We start from the raw sequence: 22778 nt of genomic DNA on the forward strand, positions 1-22778 counted from the left end.
CGTGTGGGAGCGAGTTCCACATTCTAACCACTCTCTGGGGAAAGAAGTTTCTCCTGAATTCCCTATTGGATTTATTAGCGACTATCTTATATTTATGGCCCCCTAGTTCTGGTCTTCTCCACAAGTGGAAACATCTTCTCCACGTCCACCCGATCGAACTGTAACCACGGACAAAGATTCTCAACTACAGTGGACCCGATCATTACAGGGAAATGGCGCAACATTTGCAAATGCCACGTGACCAGACCGCCAGGAATACCTCCAACCAGAGTTGGCAACCCTACCTTTAGCTGATCTAATAGCAGCCTTAGTTTTTTTTTTAACTGTTCACGATATTTGTTCTTGTTTTGCTCGGTATTATCTATTTTCCCTCGCCCACCATCGGCGGCCGTGCCTTCAGCTGCCTAAGCCCTGAGCTCTTCAATTCCCTCCCTACACCCCTCCTCTCTACCTCGCTCTCCTCCTTTAAGTCGCTTCCGAAAACCTACCTCTTTGACCAAACTGTCCTACCATCTCCTTATGTGGCTCAGTGTCAAACTTTGTTTGATAATGCCCCTGTGAAGCGCCTTGGGACATTTTACTACATTAAAGGTGCTATATAAATGCAAGTTGTTGTCATTGTTAATCAATTTATTCTTTTGAATTGAAACTCGATTACAGTCAACCTGAAAGGAAGTCCAAATAAGAATACTGTAGTGACCATGTGCCAGGGCACTGGCTGATTTCCTCCTCCCACTCCCGGCTCACTAATGATAAACCCCTTCCTCCACAGACAAGGGTTTGGCCCTCGGAGCTTATATCTATATATTAATATAACTGCCTGCACTTTCTGTCAGTTTCTTCCTTGACAAATTCCTTACATTTTATAATGGAAACTCTCTATGTAAACTTGTCACACTGTAATTCCACCCTCCCACCAGGGGAGGTGCCGCAGCGACACCACTGGCAGGAAGGTGTAATTGCAGGGAATTTATAATTCTAAGTGCGGAATTTATAATGGAATTACAAACACAAGGGCAAAATGTATGACTTTAAAATGGGAAGTGAATTAGATCAGAGTGTCCTGCTCCCATTATTCCCCTGCTCACTAGTTACATCGAGTCGACAGCACAGAAAAAGGCCATTCGGTCCAACTGGTCTATGTCGGCATTTATGCTCCACATGAGCCTCCCCTCTCCCCTCTTCATCTATCCCTGCTTCACCTGAATATTACAGTCAGTCTACACCCAGTCTATGCAACACCACGAGCACTGGACTAGCTCTCATTTAATTTTATTGTACTTGACAGTGTAACAGGGCAGTTGGGAAGTGTAATGTCACTCAGTGGATTTGTTCGGATACTGCCCAGAGTCCATGGGAAGAAATTAAAAACTAAAGCAACCAATTTAAATTACAGCGAGTGGTTACAGTGAACTGTTGCAAATGGTTATTAAAATGTTGCAGTTTTGTCTAATTAATTAAAATCTAATAAGTCTAACTAATTAATGATGGGGCCTGCAGTAATACTAAGTGACTGCACTCAGTCACGTCACATCACCACCGAGCAAATCTAACATCATTCCTTTTGTCCTATCTCCCTCTTGTTTTATTTCTTACCAGTTTCCTTCCCTCTCCACCCCCCACCCCCGAAATCGCTCACTCCCCACTGGACTGTATCTATGGCCGTACTTCAGTACTATGTCTGTGAGTGTTGGCTGGTTATTTAGATGTGGAGGATCCTGCCCGCTACACGCACATGCAGTTACATAGAACGTACAGCACAGAAACAGGCCAGTTGCACTCCGCACAAGCCTCCTCCCTCACCTCTCCATCTAACCCTATCGACAATTCCTTCTAATCCTTTCTCCCTCAGGTCTTGACCTAGCTTGCCCTTAAATGCATCATGATGTGGAGATGCCGGTGATGGACTGGGGTGGACAAATGTAAGGAATCTTACAACACCAGGTTATAGTCCAACAGTTTTATTTGAAAATCACAAGCTTTCGGAGGCTTTCTCCTTCGTCAGGTGAGTGTTGAGATTCATTGAAAATTACTGCATATATAGTCACAGAACAATGCCTGGTGATTACAGATAATCTTTTCAACTGCCCGTTATCAAGGCCATCAATTGAATTGAATAATGTTCAGACAGAGAAACCTTAGATACCCCAGACAACTGAATATACAAATGGCCAGAACCAAAGAAAGAGAGGGAGAGATAGAGAGAAACATCCGAAAGGAAGAGAAAGAGAGAGAATGACCAGTTGTATTAAAAACAGATATCTTTTTTTTTTCCCCTGGAGGGGTTACGTGTAGCGTGACATGAACCCAAGATCCCGGTTGAGGCCGTCCTCATGGGTGCGGAACTTGGCTATCAATTTCTGCTCGACGATTTTGCGTTGTCGTGTGTCTTGAAGGCCGCCTTGGAGAACGCTTACCCGAAGATCGGTGGCTGAATGTCCTTGACTGCTGAAGTGTTCCCCGACTGGGAGGGAACCCTCCTGTCTGGCGATTGTTGCGCGGTGTCCGTTCATCCGTTGTCGCAGTGTCTGCATGGTCTCGCCAATGTACCATGCTCCGGGGCGTCCTTTCCTGCAACGCATCAGTTTTAGCAGGGGTCTCCGGACAATGATGAGGAACAGGAGCCCTGACTGATTCTTGACGACCCATAGGCACTCAGGCCGATTCCAGTGCCCCTCCACTGCAGCCCCGTTTGGAATCAGCTCCTTCGGTGCGGACTGGCGATTGATTTTGGAATCTTTCTCAATTTGGACGGAGCATCTCTGCAGTGGAAAATGCATTTATTCCGCTGGAGCTTGGCGGCGCTCTAATGGACGAGACTTTCGATGTGCCAACCGAATAATGAATAGGCTCAGGGACATTGGCGACGATCCGGTGGGGAAGGGGAGAGATGGAGAGGAAATTGGAAAAGGGAAAAAAGTTTTCAAAAAAGGCATTTCACGCATGCTTTCCGGAAGCTGCGGTAGGTTGGGGGTTCGACGCGAGGAATGATAAGAAGGCTCAGTTGAGATTGTGACTTGATTGTTGATGGTGTGACCACCTTCATTATAGATGCTCTGGGCTTTGGTTTGTATCAGATACTAGTGCAGTGCGTAAAAACATTGGAACCTAGACATTCTGATCAGAGTTGAAGTTTAGGTCGATCGAGTGTAGGGCACAGAAAAAGGCCATTCGGTCCAACTGGCCCATGCCGGTGTTTATGCTCCACACGAGCCTCCCCTCTCCCCTCTTCATCTAACCCTGCTTCACCTGAATATTACAGTTAGTCCACACCCACTCTATGGGGCACTGGACTAGCTCTCATTTAATTTTATTGTACTCGACAGTGTAATAGGGCAGATGGGAAGTGTAATGTTACTCAGTGGATTTGTTCAGATACTGCCCAGAGTCCATGGGAAGAAATTAAAAACTAAAGCAACCAATTTAAATTACAGCGAGTGGTTACAGTGAACTCTTAACCTTTCCTGAAGTCTCTATATGAAGGTTATTGAGTTGTGAGAGGTGTCTGTCGTCACTCCTCTTCTTGTAGCGGGCGGGGAGTAGTCGAGGGGTCCTGGCCAACATTGTTCTTCAAACCACCACTCTGGGAGGCCGGATGGATTGGCTCCTGATTCAGCCCCCGCACTCCCGATTCCCGACCCCAAGTTAAAATCGACCCCCCTGCTCCTGGTGCGGAATCTTGATTGATGGGAGCGTGGGTTGGAGAATCAGGCGCAGAGGTCAGTGTGCTCGATTTCCAGTGACCTCGATGTTTTCATTAAACCGCCTTCTACATGAAGCAATTTGAGACGTGATACGATGTTTCCTTCCTTTCTAACTATGAACGAAAGCAGCCAAGCTATGTCAATCACATGGGGTTGTAGCAGGCAGCCTGTCCATACATTAATCCCAAACATGATGCTCCCGTCAAACGAAGGAGTGTCGGTAGGTCTGGGAAAAAGGGTGAGATTAGGAGAGGTAACCAAATGTTTGGTCATAGACGTGGGTGTTAAGGATAATCCTAGTTTGGACCTTTCAGATAAACCTGGGCCTAAATCAGGCTACTTAAGATTACGCAGCAACAGAGAGCACAATGTGTAAGTTTTAGCTGGTGAGAGGGTGGCTGGCCATGATTTGTTTATGAGAAATGACAAGAGAGCCAACCTTGAGAGATGAGTTCCTTTTCTGTCAGAGGGTATTGATAAATACTTGAAGGGAAAAAATTTCCAGGGCCTTGGGGAAAGAGCAGGGGAATGGGGCTAATTGGATAACTCTTTCAAAGAGCTGGCAGAGGCACGATGGGCCAAATAGCCTCTTCCTGTGCTGTACCTAGGATGATACCCCAATTAGATCACCCCTTAATCGTCTATACTCAAGGGAATACAAGCCTAGTCTATGCAACCTGTCTTTGTAATTTAACCCTTTTTGCCCCAGTATTACTCTGGTGAACTAACGCTGTACCCCCCACCCCCTCCAATACCCTACACTCAGTGCTGGTCGCAGCTCTACAGACCAGGAAATTGCCAGGTTTGAGAATTGAGTTAGTTGATCGTTGCCAGGGCATCAGCTGGCATCCAATGGCAACGACCGCAATGTCCCTGGATTAGGACCAGAAAATAATCAACGAGAGTTCCTGCTCCTGATCCGTGAAAGGTCACGTCCGGGGGCCTACATGAAATGTCACCATGCTATCCGTGCTTGGCAACGTTGTAAGGGTTGCCTCAGAAACCCTGGTATTGGTGTCGCAGAGTTTCAGAGATTGGGTGTATTTTCAGGGAGCAAGGGTGAAATAAATTTGGCCTCAGCTTTAAAATAAACTGTAACCTTGGCCTTCTGTAAATATTGGACTTGCCACTCAGTTTGATGGATATCTTAAAGTGAGGCAGGACATTCAAAAACACATATAACTCTCGTTCCTGGCTTTTGTTCAATTTCTCATGCCTTGTGCCCCACAACGTGTGCATGGATCAATTGTGCTTCCTTATAGCATGTAAGATTTATAGATTCTCAACCTCCCTCTCAGCTCACATGGAACTCAATGTTCCAGACAGTGACAATCAATAAGGAACATTGCAGAGATTGAGGGGGAATTAAAAGCAAGTTGCTTTTCTTTTCAATTCCAGTCTGTAATAACTGAATTTAACTGCTGTATACTGGTGCTGCGTGTTTGTGTTCCAGCTTGCTGTGACACCAAGTGGGGACGACGTGAGATTTGTGCTTATGGATCCTCGTATAGCGAGCTGTGTCAATCAAGAAGGTCCTAGCATCGATCCCTCTGCCCGTGCTGAGCTGGGCATTGGTGGGAGCTCTCAAATCATCCCAGTGTTCCTCAGCTCGGGAGGGGAAAGATTGGCCAGGGAGGGGCAGGAGCTGAGTTGAGGGAACGAGAAAGAGGGAAGGTTGGAGGCTGAGTCAGCTGAGGCCATGCTTGCCAGGATATACTTGCCATGGAGGGAGTGCAGCGAAGGTTCACCAGACTGATTCCTGGGATGGCGGGACTGTCGTACGAGGAGAGATTGGGTCGACTCGGCCTGTATTCACTCGAGTTTAGAAGAATGAGAGGAGATCTCATTGAAACATATAAAATTCTGACAGGGTGAGACAGACTGGATGCAGGGAGGATGTTTCCCCTGGCTGGGGGGTCCAGAACGAGGGGGTCACATTCTCAGGATACGGGGTAGGACATTTAGGACTGAGATGAGGAGAAATTTCTTCACTCAGAGGGTGGTGAACCTGTGGAATTCTCTACCACAGAAGGTCAAGTCACTGAATATATTTAAGAAGGAGCTAGATAGATTTCTAGACACAAAAGGCATCAAGGGGTATGGGGAGAGAGCGGGAATATAGTATTGAGATAGAGGGTATGATCACATTGAATGGCGGAGCAGGCTCGAAGGGCCGAATGGCCTACTCCTGCTCGAATTTTCTATGTTTCTATGTTTGCCTGTCTCCTTTATGATTAACAGAAGCCCGAGAGTACGATGGGATTGGCAAAGTGTCAGGACAAACAGTAGGCATTTTATCTCCAATACTGAACACTCCTCATGCCCGGGCTTCTTCCTCTCTGGTACAACACAAATAAAAACTCACCCAACCATGTACCTTAGACCAGCCTCAGATGCACACACCGCTGGTGAGACACTCCCTTCACTCACATCAGTCCTATTGATTGAGGTTGGTAATTTGTGCCTCATTATTGACACTTCAAGACGGATATAAGAGGTAAGGTAGATATGGTAGGGGCAGGATCCACATGGAGCAACCTTTAAAGATAGAAAGAAAGCACTTGCATTTATATAAGCATTTTTCATGACCTCAAAGCGTTTTACAGTATGGTTATGTTCTGAGCTTTGGGGATGGGTCAGATGGATCCCATTCTATGCCAGTCCCATGCTCCCACTATGGCCAATCTTTCACAGTAGGCCTGTGGAAACTAGGCTAGGTCTTCAAACCCATTTTAGTTCAGACTCTAAAGGCTTTACAGAGGAGAAGAGACTTTCATACCTATGATCTGGGCTGGTTTCAAACCCAGATCCCAGAGGTGATATGACAGTGTTCTCAACAATCCCCAAAGCCTCTTCAATTCAGAGTTCTCCCACAAAACGAGTTTCATTAAATTTCAATCAGCAAGCTTGATCAATTATTAACTAAAAGCAGAGAGAAAGCGGACTTAACTCCAGCCCAATTAACATTATTGTAAGCTAATTGATAACATTCATGCAGATACAGGCATACCGCTGTGTAACTGACGACTTGTGACAGTTGGCCCAGTGTCTAAATGCTGCTATAACACACAAAATTATCTAAAACAGCTGCACTGTTCTGGCTCTCTCCCTGAAGGTAACTTACAACGACAGAGATTTTCATTGAAATGTCATGTAATTCTGAGAGAACGTGAGGAATGTAACTCACCCAGTGGCTAAGTGGGGAAATGCAGCAAGCACTGCTCACCACAAGGCCTGAGGTCTCATTCTAGGTCTGTGATGAGTTTGTTGCTTCATTCGTTGGTCAAAACGCACCAGTCAGGAAGCAAACCTTTCTGCTCCTCCAAATGCAGGAGGTTTAAACCACTTAGCTGCGTTTTTGCTACGCACAAGAATTAAGGCTCTCAGTTGAGATGCAATAACTCACCTCATTATCCCTCAGCTAGGGAGAGGGGGGAGTCTGTCGGGGTCCCTGCTTCTGACTGCTGTCTGGTTACCCCACCTCTGTGTGCTGGAGCCAGCTGAGAGTATGATCACTCTCAGCTGTGACGGGAGGTGTTGTTCTTATCTACAACTGAAGCATCGCTCAGAAACAATCGGTGCGTTTAGGAGAGGAGAGGAAATAAACGGGACTAACATGAAAAGACTAGAATGTTTGAGGAGAATCATGTCTTTCTTCCCGAGGCAGAGTGTTGCTTGGACCAATGGCTAATCATTCGATCTAAAACCTGACCTTTATAACCCAACCCGTACAGCCCACCCTCTAAAACCTGACCTTAACAACTCAACCCATATAACCCACCCACTAAAACCTGACCTTTACAACCCAACCCGTACAGCCCACCCTCTAAAACCTGACCTTAACAACCCAACCCATATAACCCACCCACTAAAACCTGACCTTTACAACCCAACCCGTACAGCCCACCCTCTAAAACCGGACCTTAACAACCCAACCCATATAACCCACCCTCTAAAACCTGACCTTAACAACCCAACCCATATAACCCACCCTCTAAAACCTGACCTTAACAACCCAACCCGTACAGCCCACCCTATAAAACCGGACCTTAACAACCCAACCCATATAACCCACCCTCTAAAGCCTGACCTTTACAACCCAACCCATATAACCCACCCTCATCTTTACAAACCAACTGAAACCAGTTGCTGAATCACACCAGGCCAGTAGAGCATCCAGATCAAATGTTTGACATTCCTTTAAGTCAGCTCATTGGCAGTGGCCCGAGTGTCAATGAAGAACAATCCATAAGGGAAACCCTATAATTGGCCGTGTGAGAACCTCCGCTGAGTTGTGCATCTCCTTCATGTGACTGGGTCATTGATAGTAACGACATGCAGAGCTCGCACTGACCGTTTGACTGGCAGAAGAAGAGCCATTACCCAGAATCTCAGAGTCTTCTTCCGTCGAGTTGAGTTTTAAGCCCTACGTGAAATGTGACTCATGAATCAAGAGGTGAGGCAGCTCATCGCATAGTACTGTAGTTATCTTCGAGCAGTGCTGGAAGGGACAGATTATTTCCACTGGTTGCCAAATTGTTATCAAGAAGGCACAGACTGAATATTATCACTGGATACACACAAGCGGGCACTAGTGCTTCAAGTAGTGCTGCTCTACACAAGTGGGCACCAGTAGGCTTCGGGTGGCACAGCTGATCTCCTCAAGAGACGGTTACTTCACAGCAACCTGTGACATCACTGCCACCAGTGGTGAAAAGAAAGAAGAACTTGCATTTATGTAGCGCCTTTTACGACCTCAGAACATCCCAAAGCGTTTTACAACCAATGAAGTACTTTTTAAAGTGTAGTCGTTGTTGTAATGTAGGAAACGCGGCAGTCAATTTGTGCACAGCAAGATCCCGCAAACAGCAATGTGATAATGACTAGATGATCTGTTTCTTTTTTAATGACATTGGTTGAGGGATAAACATTGGCCAGGACACTGTGGAGAACTCCCCTGCTCTTCTTCAAAATAGTGGCCGTGGGATCGTTTACCTCCACATGAAAGGGGAGTCAGGGCCTCGGTTTAATATCACATGCAGCCATTTTGTTTTGGTCACTGTCTAGCTGAGCTCTTTGTAAAGGTGTACAGGCCAGGGATGGGATTTGGGGATTTCTGAGTGTATGGCCCTTCCCACAACATCAGGGAAGATTAATGGGCAGAAACTTACAGTTCTGATCATGATGTCTGAAGTCCGCGTGCAGCGTAAACAGGCAAATCCCACAATAGCTACAGCTTCATGTATTGTGGGGTCATTGCCAGAGGCAGAAGTCTTGTGTTATAAATGCCTCTCACTGTCCTGCTCTCTTAATAATCACTGCCTTCAATTCTCATCAACAATGTCCAGGATTTGTCTTTCTATACAGTTGAAATTTTTTTTTTATTCGTTCATGGGATGTGGGCGTTGCTGGCAAGGCCGGCATTTATTGCCCATCCCTAATTGCCCTTGAGAAGGTGGTGGTGAGCCGCCTTCTTGAACCACTGCAGTCCGTGTGGTGAAGGTTCTCCCACAGTGCTGTTAGGAAGGGAGTTCCAGGATTTTGACCCAGTGACGATGAAGGAACGGCTGATATATTTCCAAGTCGGGATGGTGTGTGACTTAGAGGGGAATGTGCAGGTGGTGATGTTCCCATGTGCCTGCTGCCCTTGTCCTTCTAGGTGGTAGAGGTCGCGGGTTTGGGAGGTGCTGTCGAAGAAGCCTTGGCGAGTTGCTGCAGTGCATCCTGTGGATGGTACACACTGCAGCCACAGTGCGCCGGTGGTGAAGGGAGTGAATGTTTAGGGTGGTGGATGGGGTGCCAATCAGGCCGGCTGCTTTGTCCTGGATGGTGTCGAGCTTCTTGAGTGTTGTTGGAGCTGCACTCATCCAGGCAAGTGAAGAGTATTCCATCACACTCCTGACTTGTGCCTTGTAGATGGTGGAAAGGCTTTGGGGAGTCAGGAGGTGAGTCACTCGCCGCAGAATACCCAGCCTCTGACCTGCTCTTGTAGCCACAGTATTTATGTGGCTTGTCCAGTTAAGTTTCTGGTCAATGGTGACCCCCAGGATGTTGATGGTGGGGGATTCGGTGATGGTAATGCCGTTGAATGTCAAGGGGAGGTGGTTGGACACTCTCTTGTTGGAGATGCTCATTGCCTGGCACTTGTCTAGTGCACAGGTCACACAATGAGAGCTGGAGTGCTCTGGCTCGACCTTTGGTTACACTCCTGTCGAGTAAGACTCAGTGCCGAGATTGCAGCTCTGCTGAATTTGCACTAACGTTTCTGTTGTTTTTTATCCTGTACTTTGTCTTGCTCTCGCTGCTGAGCCCAGAGAATTGCTGCTTTGCTGATGTGAGTTAGGGGAATAATATTCTTATCTGAAAATGTTTTTATGGCACGTCGTAATCCAAGATTCCATGAAAAGGGAATCATTTTGTTAAGGTTTAAAACAGCAGCACTCATCAGTCTGGCCTTTGCTAAAAAAAACCCCTCCATTTTCAGAATCCCTTTAGGGTAGTCTATCTCAAACTAACTCAGGTCCTGATAGTTGAGGATAAAATCTTTGAATTATGTGCTCAAACTGATATGAAACACTGACACCTATTGCAGTGAGAGAACTTGAATAAATGGTCATATTGTTTCATTGCAGAGGCCTGCAGTGTGCAGCCCAGAACGGGTTCATTCACTGCCATGGGGGACAGTACTTTACAATGGCAAGGGCACCAATCCAGAGGTGCTCAATGCAGAAAAGCTTTCTACTGGATGAATTAAAAATGGGATAAAAGCAAATGCAAATTAATCGTAAAATAAAGGATGGGAAGAAGCGAATAGCAAAAAAAGGGAAGAATAGACGAGAAGCAGAAAAGTGTTTCATCCATCCATTCATTCCATCCATCTATCCATGTAGCTCTCTCTCTCTCTCTCTCTCTCTCTATCTATCTTTATATTTTGCTCAAGATGTCCCGATTTACAGCAAATAGACCCTACGGCCTTCAATCTTAGCAGCAGAATAATACGTCGTCCGTCACATGGTACAATGTTCCTGTCATTGTAAAACAGCGCATTGCCTGGGTTACCATGAGCAACGCCATGGAAATTCTTCTAGCTTCAATTTAAAATTATTTTTCAGCTGCTTTTCTTTGTTGTTCGGATTAATATTACAGCAATAAAACAAACATTTATATGGTGTCTTTAACCTCCTCAGGACGTCACAAAGCGCTTCATAGCAAATGAATTACTTTCAAAGTGTAATCACTGTTGTTATGTAGGTAAATATGGCAACCAAGTTAATTTGTGGTGTGTATATATTAAAAATCTATATAATAAATATAATATCTATCTATAATTAAATATCTATATAATATATTGAAAACCTTACCTCTGTTTGCACTTCCTGACTACTTGTTCCATTATAAATTCCTATGTCCACAATTATAATGGGAATTTCCTATGTAAACAGTGTCACGCTGTAATGACACCCTCCTGCCAGTGGAGGCGCTGCAGGACTTTATAATGGAAATATAAAAATAAGGACGGAATGCACGACTTTAAGATGTGGATGGATGGATGATGTCACCGTGCCTTGACCCAATTAGCCTGCCTTCCTCCCCACTTCACCTGAAGATTACTCTGGGTCCAGGAATTTCCTTGGAGCTGCCGTACCTTCGCTGGAAGTTTGCGGAAATCCCTGGCCTTTGACCTTGACTGTCAGCGTGCATCGCCTCGGGAGATTGATCAGTGTGTTAATGAATATTTCAGCTCTGTATTTTCCAGATTTATTTTTAGAATCAAATTTTTTTTTTTACAAACCTACCGTGTGATTAGAAATGAAATTCTGAATTATATATATTTTTTCCGGCCAATCTCCTTCTGTGCTGAAATATTTGTTCCGATTCTTCTGCAAACCACCCTAGCTGCATCAATACTCATTCTTTGCCACATTGTAACTTTGAGTTCCAGTGACTACGTCTCATGGTCTGAGCACTCGTTCTACAGAGAAGGAAAGGCTCAGCATTTCTTTGGGGTCCTATCATGTGGCTCAGAGAGTACGTCAAGACGATGAACGTACGATGAATTACTTTGAAATGCAGTGACTGTTGCTATGGAGGTGCAAAGGGCAGCCATTTTACTTACAGCAAACAGCTGTGAGATGTTTCATCGGTGAAGATTTTTTTTTGGTATTTCAGGGAGGAGTGGTGACCAGAACGCTAGTGGAACTCCCTGTGCTTCCAACGGTGTCAGGAGATCTTTTATGCCTACTTGAACAAGATCAGCAGAAATTTGGCACCTCTGACAATGCAGCACTCCCTCACCTCACCTGTCTTGGGAGCGTTTGATGGGACCGTGTAGAGAGAGCTTTACTCTGTATCTAACACGGGTGGTCCCTGCACTGGGATTGTTTGTTTGGACAGTGTAGAGGGAGCTTTACTCTTTATCCAAACCATGCTATATTTGCCCTGGAAGTGTTTAATGGGACAGTGTAGAGGGAGCTTTACTCTGTATCTAACCTGTGCTGTACCTGCCCTGGGAGTGTTTGATGGGACAGTGTAGAGGGAGCTTTATTCTGTATCTAACCCATGCTGTACCAGCCCTGGGAGTGTTTGATGGGACAGTGTAGAGGGAGCTTTACTCTGTATCTAACCTGTGCTGTACCTGCACTGGGAGTGTTTGATGGGACAGTGTGGAGGGAGCTTTACTCTGTATCTAACCTGTGCTGTACCTGCCCTGGGAGTGTTTGATGGGACAGTGTAGAGGGAGCTTTACTCTGTATCTAACCCGTGCTGTACCTTCCCTGGGAGTGTTAGATGGGACAGTGTAGAGGGAGCTTTACTCTGTATCTAACCCATGCTGTACCTGCCCTGGGAGTGTTTGATGAGGTAATAGGGGTACAGCAGCCTAATGGTTCTGGTACTGGACGAGAAACCCATGAGTTCAAATCTCACCCTGGCAAGTTCTAAATAAAAACACAAAATGCTGGAAACACACAGCAGGTCAGGCAGGACCTGTGGAGAGAGAAACAGAGTCAACGTTTCAGGTCGATGACCCTTCGTCAGAACTGGTAGAAGTTAGAGTTTTAATAGTTTTTAAGCAAAGTACGGAGCCAGGGAGAGGGGTGGGGGGAGAAGGAAAGAACAAAAAGGAAAGGTCTGTGATAGGGTGGAGGGCAGGAGTGATTAAATGACAAAGGGGACGATGATGCAAGGCAAACGGGGGTGATAACGGGACAAGTAAAGAAACAAAAGATCGGTCTAGAGTAACTGCAAATGGCAACGGCAGAACCATTACCAGCACCTGCTGTCCATGGTGGGGATGCTGGCGATCGAACCTGGGGCGGTTAATCTTTAACTTTCTTCCTGTTCTGACGAGAGGTCATCGATCTGAAATGCTAACCCTGTTTCTCTCTCCACAGATTGCTGCCTGACCTGCTGAGTATTTCCAGCATTTTCTGTTCTTATTTCAGATTTCCAGCATCCGCAGTATTTTGCTTCCGGCAAGTTGTAAAATTGATTCACTAAATTTGGTAATTTGTGAATTGGCACCAGGGAAAATTACCATAAAATCTGCGGGAATTGTAAAATTGGTTTACTACTGGCCTTCTAGGAGGGACTGCTCGACACTGTTACTGCAATCAGGAGTGTTCCCTGTATTCACACCAACAAATCCAGAAGCACAAATTAAAGTAAAACATAAAATATTTGGAATGTCTTAACTTTACATCTCCTGTAAAGGCCAATTAAAGCAATGAAACTCACTCGATGTATACTCATTGAAGTGTTTAGCAAAGTTAGCAACTGTGTTTGAGTGAGTTTTATCGTCACGGTAGTGGCACTTTAAGAGAACACTGTTTCCATGGCGATCAAAAGCAAAATACTGCGGATGCTGGAAATCTGAAATAAAAACAGAAAATGCTGGACAAGCTCCAGCAAGTCAGGCAGCAGCTGTGGAGAAAGAAACAGAGTTAGAGGTTCAGGCCGAAGACCCTCCGTCAGAAAGGTTGGGTTCTGACGTTAGGTCCTTGACCTGAAGCGTTAACTCTGTTTCTTTCTCCGCAGATGCTGCCTGACTTGCTGGAGCTTCTCCAGCATTTTCTGTTTTTATTATTGTTTCCATGACCTTCTCTATTGTCTGAAGAAAACAAAAGGCTTGTCATGAAAGCTATTAGTAGTTCTCATGTTCCCTTCTAACACTGTCACCGCCCCCATCGAGCGACCTTTACTGAATAAAGGACCATGCGGGAGTGTTGTAGGCTGTTAATTATTCCGCAGTGTTAAGCATTGGTGTGATAATAATCCACAGTATAATTAGGCTTGATGGCTTTGTTCACTCATTTCAGCGAATCTCTTCAGAAACACGCAGTGTGTCCTGTGCAGGCATTAGGAGGGTCAGCCATCTGCTCGAACAATGACTCTAGACGAGACACAAACGAGGAGTATGCCCTCTCCCCTCACCACCCTGCTCTATCTGGGCAAGCTAGCTGTAATGCACTGAATAGAATCATCACCTTGAGACTGAATGGAGCAGCAGGTAGAAAACTGTTCTTTGTAACATTGCTATTTAGGAGATCGGAGATCTGAGATCAACTCTCGCAAGAGAACAACGCAATCATTGTCTTGGATTCTCTCTCTCGCCCCCTTTCACTTCTCAGGGTTTCTGCGGCAGCTGAGAGAGTGAGGAGAGAGCTTTGGAGAAATCTCATTACACTGAGGGTCTTTGGAGCATGGAATGCTTTGCCACAGGGAATGGTTGAGGCAGAGGCAATTACATCTTTTGAGGGAAAATTGGAGAAATATTTGAAGCAGAAGAAGAGACAGAGCAATGGTGAGAAAGTGGGACAATGGGATTAGTTTGGGATTGATACAAGGTTTTGGGGAGAGAACGGGGCAGTGGGATTAGTTTGAGATTGGTACAGGGCTATCGGGAGAGAGGGGGGCAGTGGGATTGGTTGGGATTGATACAGGGCTATGGGGAGAGAGTGGGGCAGTGGGATTAGTTTGCGATTGATACAGGGCTATGGGGAGAGAACGGGGCAGTGGTAATAGTTTGCGATTGATACAGGGCTATGGGGAGAGAGCAGGGCAGTGGGATTAGTTTGCGATTGATACAGGGCTATGGGGAGAGAGCAGGGCAGTGGGATTAGTTTGCGATTGATACAGGGCTATGGGGAGAGAGCGGGGCAGTGGGCTTAGTTTGGGGATTGATACAGGGCTATGGGGAGAGAGCAGGGCAGTGGGATTAGTTTGAGATTGATACAGGGCTATGGGGAGAGAGCAGGGCAGTGGGATTAGTTTGAGATTGATACAGGGCTATGGGGAGAGAACGGGGCAGTGGGCTTAGTTTGGGATTGACACTGGGCTATGGGGAGAGCGGGGCAGTGGGATTAGTTTGGGGATTGATACAGGGCTATGGGGAGAGAGCGGGGCAGTGGGATTAGTTTGAGATTGATACAGGGCTATGGGGAGAGAACGGGGCAGTGGGCTTAGTTTGGGATTGACACTGGGCTATGGGGAGAGCGGGGCAGTGGGATTAGTTTGGGGATTGATACAGGGCTATGGGGAGAGAGCGGGGCAGTGGGATTAGTTTGGGATTGATACAGGGCTATGGGGAGAGAGCGGGGCAGTGGGATTAGTTTGGGATTGATACAGGGCTATGGGGAGAGAGCGGGGCAGTGGGATTAGTTTGAGATTGGTACAGGGTTATGGGGAGAGAGTGGGGCAGTGGGAACTGGACTAAAATCCAGCCTGGTCTGATGGGATTAAAGTCTTCTCTTCCAACAATCCTGGCACTGAAATGCTTTCCCACCCCTTGCTAATGGATACCTTCATCGTGCAAGGTTCCCCTGACTGTTTACTTACGTTTAGAGCTGAGCAACAACTACTGCCCATCCAGACCTTTCCTGTGACTAACGGGCATCTTCTTTTGGATGAGATGTTAAACCGAGGCTCTGTGTGTCCTCTCAGGTGGACATAAAAGATCCCACAGCCACTACAACAACTACAACAACAGCTTGCATTTATATAGCGCCTTTAACGCAGTAAATGTCCCAAGGCGCTTCACAGGAGCGATTATCCAACAAAATTTGCCCCCGAGCCACATAAGGAGATATTAGGACAGGTGGTCCAGAAAAGCTTGGTCAAAGAGGTAGGTCTTAAAGGAGGAGAGAGAGGTAGAGAGGCGGAGAAGGTTTAGGGAGGGAATTCCAGAGCTTAGGACCTAGGCAGCTGAAGGCACGGCCGCCAATGGTGGAGCGATGAAAATCGGGGATGCGCAAGGGGCCAGAATTGGAGGAGCGCAGAGATCTTGGAGGGTTGTAGGGCTGGAGGAGGTTACAGAGGTAGGGGAGGGGCGAGGCCACGGAGGGATTGGAACACAAAGACAAGAAACACTTCGATTGCTCCACTTCAGATTCCATGGTACGACAGCGAGATGTGCAAATTAAATAGGTTTGGGGCACTATGAACGTATTGAGAACAAGCCCACACCATCACACCGACCCCAAGGCAGGCCCCTATTTACCACATTAGCAGCCCTTGCGGAGAAGATTTCTCAGAACTTCCTGATCCATGGGGCTCAGTCCCACACAGGGCGGTGCTCTCGTGCTCTGTGGGGCTCAGTCCCACACAGGGCGGTGCTCTCTTGCTCCGTGGGGCTCAGTCCCACACAGGGCGGTGCTCTCTTGCTCCGTGGGGCTCAGTCCCACACAGGGCGGTGCTCTCGTGCTCTGTGGGGCTCAGTCCCACATAGGGCGGTGCTCTCTTGCTCCGTGGGGCTCAGTCCCACACAGGGCGGTGCTCTCTTGCTCCGTGGGGCTCAGTCCCACACAGGGCGGTGCTCTCGTGCTCTGTGGGGCTCAGTCCCACATAGGGCGGTGCTCTCTTGCTCCGTGGGGCTCAGTCCCACACAGGGCGGTCCTCTCTTGCTCTGTGGGGCTCAGTCCCACATATATTATAATGAGATTAATCTTCTAATTCTGAGGGCCACCAGGACAATCCAGGAGTGTTGGTAACCCTAAGGCTTGATGAAGTTGGCAGTTGGCCATTTTGCATGTGCAGCAGTAGGGGCCTGGCTGACTTTGTTAGTGCCGAGCTGCCTGTGTGAACCCCCTGGGCACTCATTTCAGGCTGGATACGGGACTCGAGGGCAGTCTGACCAGGGCACTGCACAGTTTCAACAGAACAGATATCGCAGCAAGTGGAAAAAGAGCTCCCGTTTTAAAAACAAAAAGCATCAGGCGTCTGGTGTCTGATTTACAATTTCGAAATCTGTGGGCAGCCCACTTAACTAGTTCAAAAGCTGGAGGAGTCGTCACCTGCAGGGCAACACGTGTCCCTCCGATCATTATGTTCTTGCCCAGTCCTTGTCGATCTAGCTGTCTGTGGCAGAGGTTCTAACATGGGATCGGGCTGTGTAGCGACAGGCAATACCAGTCCGAGCTGGTAGCATTGCGTCGCACTGTGACCTGCATGTAGATGAGGGAAAGGCAATTAGCTTTGCAGCTGCTAGCTGACTGTTGCACCCGGTGTGGTGCCAAAGCAACCTGCCCGCACCTCCTTCTCCATCTGCTCTCCATTACCCCAGGCCCAGGCTGGAGCACTGACACACTCAGAGCCCATTTGTCAAAGTGGAGTCCCGCTGAGCTAAGCTGCTTCCTCCATCAGCTTGTCCGTTTTCGCAGACAACTGCAGCTCTCTGAAAAGAAAAAAAAAAATAACCCTCACCTTTAGTCGCAGTTAGACGAGGTCCCAGTTATTCCCGAAGGGCCCCCTCCCTTCCGTCTCTGGGGCTAAGTGCTGAATAACCTGCCACTAGTTATTTGAATGGCGGAACAGGATGGAGGGGCTGAATGGCCTACTCCAATGCTGGTGTTATTGGCTCTTCCAGCATGGGGGAGGGGTGGGCGTATCACAGCCGAGCCTAACCTCAACGATCTCCCCCACACTTTCCAGCAGGGGGTCCCTGGAAAGCAGGAACACTGACTGATATTTTTTTTTCTCCTCCCCTCACTAGCCAAGGGGCACTGAGCCCAATCTCGGGCTGCTGCACTCCCATCACTGCCTGTACCCCGCCCCCCCCCGTCAACAGTGGCTCAGACCAATTAACACCGCACAGCCTAGGGGTAGGAGATTCGGCATTCCTGGCCTGTACGACTCGGTTTCTCACGGGACAGCCCGCTTACCATATAAGTAACCGGTGATTCACTTCTGTCGTGTTCACACTCGATGCTCCTCCCCCGCACAACATGACATTCGCAGGGTTCAGCATTAATTAGCGATGGAGTGCTGATCTGACCATTGTGTTATTATGGATCCGTGCCATCAGCTTTCATGAGCACCAAACAGAAATTTATTCTTTTTAAACTCAAACTGACACAATGGTTTATTAATAACCTTAATTATACACATTTTAATCACATAACTCTGTCAGTGAGATCCAGGGATTTATAATTCAGCCTCGTCTGGCTCCTGCTCACACCCATCCAGCTGCTCCCCCTAGGAAGATACTTTTCCATTCTGTCCGTGTTTCTTACATTGGCTCCCGGTCCGGCAATGCCTCGAGTTTAAAATTCGAATCCCCCCATGGCCTCGCCCCCTCCCTATCTCTGTAACCTCCTCCAGCCCTACAACCCTCTGATTTTCTCTGCGCTCCTCCAATTCCGGCCTCTTGCGCATCCCTCCACTTCCTTCGCCCCACCACTGGCGGCCGTGCCTTCAGCTGCCTGGGCCCTAAGCTCCAGAATTCCCTCTCTAAACCTCTCAGCCTCTCTACCTCTCTCTCCTCCTTTAAGACGTAAAACCTACCTCTTTGACCAACCTGTCCTAATATCTCCTTATGTGGCTCGGTGTCAAATTTTGTCTGCTAATGGCTCATATGAAGCGTCTTGGGACGTTTAGCCATGTTAAAGATGCTGTATTATTGCAAGTTGTTGTTGATCAGTAGGAGGAACCCTGGCTGGCTCCTCCCCCTCCTTAGTCCAAGGATCCTGTGGCCAATTACAATGCCCAGGCAGCCAAATCAGCACAGATTGGGTATCAAACCTGGGACTTCCTCGTCCAACACGGCTTGGCGCTACACACTGGAACATGCCTTTAATAACTGGTCCATCATGCTTTCCCAAGCAAGTGATTAGGAAGGCAAATGGAATGTTGTCATTTATTGCAAGGGAAATGGAATATAAAAGTAAAGAAGTTTTGCTACAGTTGTACAGGGCATTGGTGAGACCACATCTAGAATACTGTGTGTAGTTTTGGTCTCCTTATTTAAGAAAGGACATAATTGCTTTAGAGGCGATTCAGAGAAGGTTCACTCGACTGATTCCTGGGATGAGGGGGTTATCTTAGGAGGAAAGGTTGGACAAGTTGGGCCTGTATACATTGGAGTTTAGAAGAATGAGAGGTGATCTTATTGAAACATATAAGATCCTGAGGGGACTTGAAGGGGTGGATGCTGAGAGGATGTTTCTCCTTGTGGGAGAGACGAGAACTAGGGGCCATAGTTTAAAAATAAGGGGTCTCCCATTTAAGACGGAGAAGAGGAGAATTTTTTTCTCTCAGAGGGTCGTGAGACTGTGGAACTCCCTTCCCTAGAGGGAGGTGGAGGCAGGGTCATTGAATATTTTTAAGGCTGAGTTGCACAGATTCTTGATTAACAAGGGAGTCAAAGGTTATAGAAGATAGATGGGAAAGTAGGGTTGAGGTCACAATCAGATCAGCCATGATCTTATCAAATGGCAGAGCAGGCTCGAGGGGCCAAATGGCCTACTCCTGATTATAATTCGGATGTTCCCGATCCTTCAAAGGGAAAGGTTTGCCCAGTTTCTTTTTCTGTTAAGTTTGTCCAACAATTGTCGTTCAATATTGTTCGTTGAGCAGTTCTCGATGATCTTGTTCTTGTCCAAACACAATACTGCATCAAGAAAGAGTGAAGTTTGATGAGCCAAAGTAGAGAGTGGGGATAAGGCATGAATATTACAGTGGAATAGCAGCACAGGATGTATACGGACAGATTAACATTGGCAACTTGCATTTATATAAGAACATAAGAAATAGGAGCAGGAGTAGGCCAATCGGCCCCTCGAGCCTGCTCCACCATTCAATAAGATCATGGCTGATCTGATCCTAACCTCAAATCTAAATTCATGTCCAATTTCCTGCCCGCTCCCCGTAACCCCTAATTCCCTTTACTTCTAGGAAACTGTCTATTTCTGTTTTAAATTTATTAAAATTTAAAAAATATAGCGCCTTTAACATAGTAAAATGTCCCAAGGCGCTTCACACGAGTGTAAAATTGACACTGAGCCAAAGGAGGGGACATTAGGACGGGTGACCAAAAGCTTGGTCAAAGAGGTAGGTTTTAAGCAGCGTCTTAAAGGAGGAGAGAGAGGCAGAGAGGTTTAGGGAAGGAATTCCAGAGCTTAGGGCCCAGGCAGCTGAAGGCACGTATATGGCAGTTGTAAAAGATACAACAGTTGCACAAAATACACTGAGCTGCCACAAAGAAATGTTAACAAGGATGTAACAAGGTATTAGAAGTGAAAGGAGCAGAGATATGCAAATTACACACTGCATGACATGATGGGGAGGATCCATGTTTCTGGGAGGAAACTGCCCATGGACCTAATTCCCCCACTTACTTTGTTCTTCTGTGAAGTAATTTTTGTGTTTCTGGGGGTGGCTCTTATATAAAAATAAAAGCCCAGAAACTAGAAGCTCCAATTTTATGACATGGCCGTTCCGGTGACTTGTCATGGTATCAGCAGGGTTCATTATGCGGAGGGGGGGAATGAAAGGACACCTATTTATCACTGCGGGTGAAAGGTCACACTGTGTTCTGCTAATCTCCAACAAAAACATTATCGTGGGTATGATAGCCTCGTGATTATGGCACTGGATAAGCAGGCCGTAGGTTCAAATCTCACCCTGGTAAATTATAAAATTGAATTCAATAAATCTGATAATTTTACGGGTTGGCACCAAAAAACACAGACCTTGAAAGCAGCCGTTTTGTCATAAAAATACAACAGGTTCACTAATGTCCTTCAGTTAAGGGAATCTGACCCTCCTACCTGTCTGGGCCTATACGTGACTCCAGTCCTACTCTGTGTAGTTGACTCTTAATGCCCCTGGGCAATGAGGCATTGGAAATAACTAAAGCCTTGCCAGCGCTGAAAATATCCTCTCTGGTGCTGAGGTACAGTTCCATGGGCGTTGGCTGTTGTCTGGTAGCTCACATATTGGCCTTTCTTCATGAGTAAGCTGCACAGCACGTGTCAACAGATTATTTAGCAGAGGGAAGTCTTGGGAGTTTAGAAGGAAACAAGACAAGAAAATTCAGAGGAGCAGGGCACTGATCAAACAGAGTTGTGATGGAGGGAGAGACAGAGAGAGAGAGAGACAAAGACAGAGAGAGAGAGAGAGATAGAGAGACAGAGAGGGTTTGGTGAGTTGACGATGAGATTGGATTTAATGCTGCCCTTCACCCGTGGGCCAAAAGCTGTAGGTCACGCGATGAAGCTGTAAGAACAAACTTTAAGAACAGCAGAAGAACCCCCTCTCCTCCAAAACACAAAGCAAACATTATTCTGTGGGAATTAAAGGGCATGGTTCGATTTATTTGGATAACAATCACTTTCAGGACTCTCGTCCCTGGTGAACACCAGAGAGACATCAATTACTGAGTTTAAAAGGAAGATAATCCTGGTCCCGCAGAGGAATATTGGTGAGTGTCGAGCGGTAAACACTAAATGTCAACCAGAGGTCACCCTGAATAAAGTTCACCTGAGGACGTGTAGGGGAGGTCAGTTGTACACTGTCTTATACGCGGTGAAGCAAATATCCACTCAAGTGAACTAACCCCTAGGGTAATGGCTCGCAAACATGTTTCCCATTGCTGCCTGTCTTGTGATCTCTCCTTTCCCCCGTCCTCAGCCGTGCTGAGGAATCTTTCAACTCTCTCGACCTTATGGATTAACTGTGATTCACTGCGAGATCTGACCTTTAATTGTAATAACGTTTTAATTTGCCGAGTTTTCCTGGTCGCTGTCTGTCAGTTGGTCGGGTTCAGCTATTTCCACCCCTCGCCCTCGATTCCTCGCCTGCGGTGTGAGCTCCTTCCTGAGGCACAGAGAGTCAGCGCCCGGAGGCTCTCGGACGCTCTCGAGGGATGTTTGTGAACGCCCACACTTTGCCGCTTTTGCTCTCTGAAGACAGCCTTACTGGAAGCAGATTCAATAGTGACTTTCAAAAGGGAATTGGATAAATACTTGAAGGGGAAAATATTTGCAGGACAACGGGGAAAGAGGAGGTGGGTGGGGGGTGTGGGACTAATTGGATCGCTCTTTCAAAGAGCCGGCACAGGCACGATGGGCCGAATGGCCTCCTTCTGTGCTGTATGATTCTATGAAAGTATCTGTCACCCCCACATTAGGTACTACATGGCCATACGCAAGAGTTTACTCTGCTCCAACAATGTCCCTTAGCCCCAACTTCAGAAAAACCTACCTCCAGTGTCAGAGTAATATTTGCATTCCCACAGCAGCCATATTGTGGCCTCTCTATGTGAGAATGCCCCTACACTGCTGAATTATGGGTAGGTTGGTTTTGTGCTGTCATAACAACCAGGACCTGAGTTGACCCTGTCCAAATCCGATTTCCTAAAGCCAACAGAGAAAAGTGATTTTCATCCCATTCGTCTGTTCCAGATGTGAGCACAGGTCCAGAGGTTAAACGGTCAATGTAGCCGTCCAATTCCTTGGACGAGATGTTCTTGTATCTTACTATCAGGAACATTGCACTGTTCCGGGAACTGTGGGTTCAAACTCGCGGTATGATTCTGGGTCATAACATAGGAGCAGGAGGAGGCCATTCAACTCCTCGTGCCTGTTCCGCCATTAACTTAGACCAGGGCTGATTTGTATCTTAACTCCATCTACCCGCCTTGATTCTGTAACCCTTAATACCCTCACCCAACAAAAATCTATCGATCTCAGTTTTGAAATTTTCAATTGACCCCCAGCCTCAACAGCTTTTTGGGGGGAGAGAGTTCCAGATTTCCACTCCCCTTTGTGTGAAGAAGTGCTTCCTGACATCACCCCTGAA

This window comes from Heptranchias perlo, chromosome 41, assembly GCF_035084215.1.
Source record: "Heptranchias perlo isolate sHepPer1 chromosome 41, sHepPer1.hap1, whole genome shotgun sequence".
Classification (NCBI taxonomy): Eukaryota; Metazoa; Chordata; class Chondrichthyes; order Hexanchiformes; family Hexanchidae; genus Heptranchias; species Heptranchias perlo.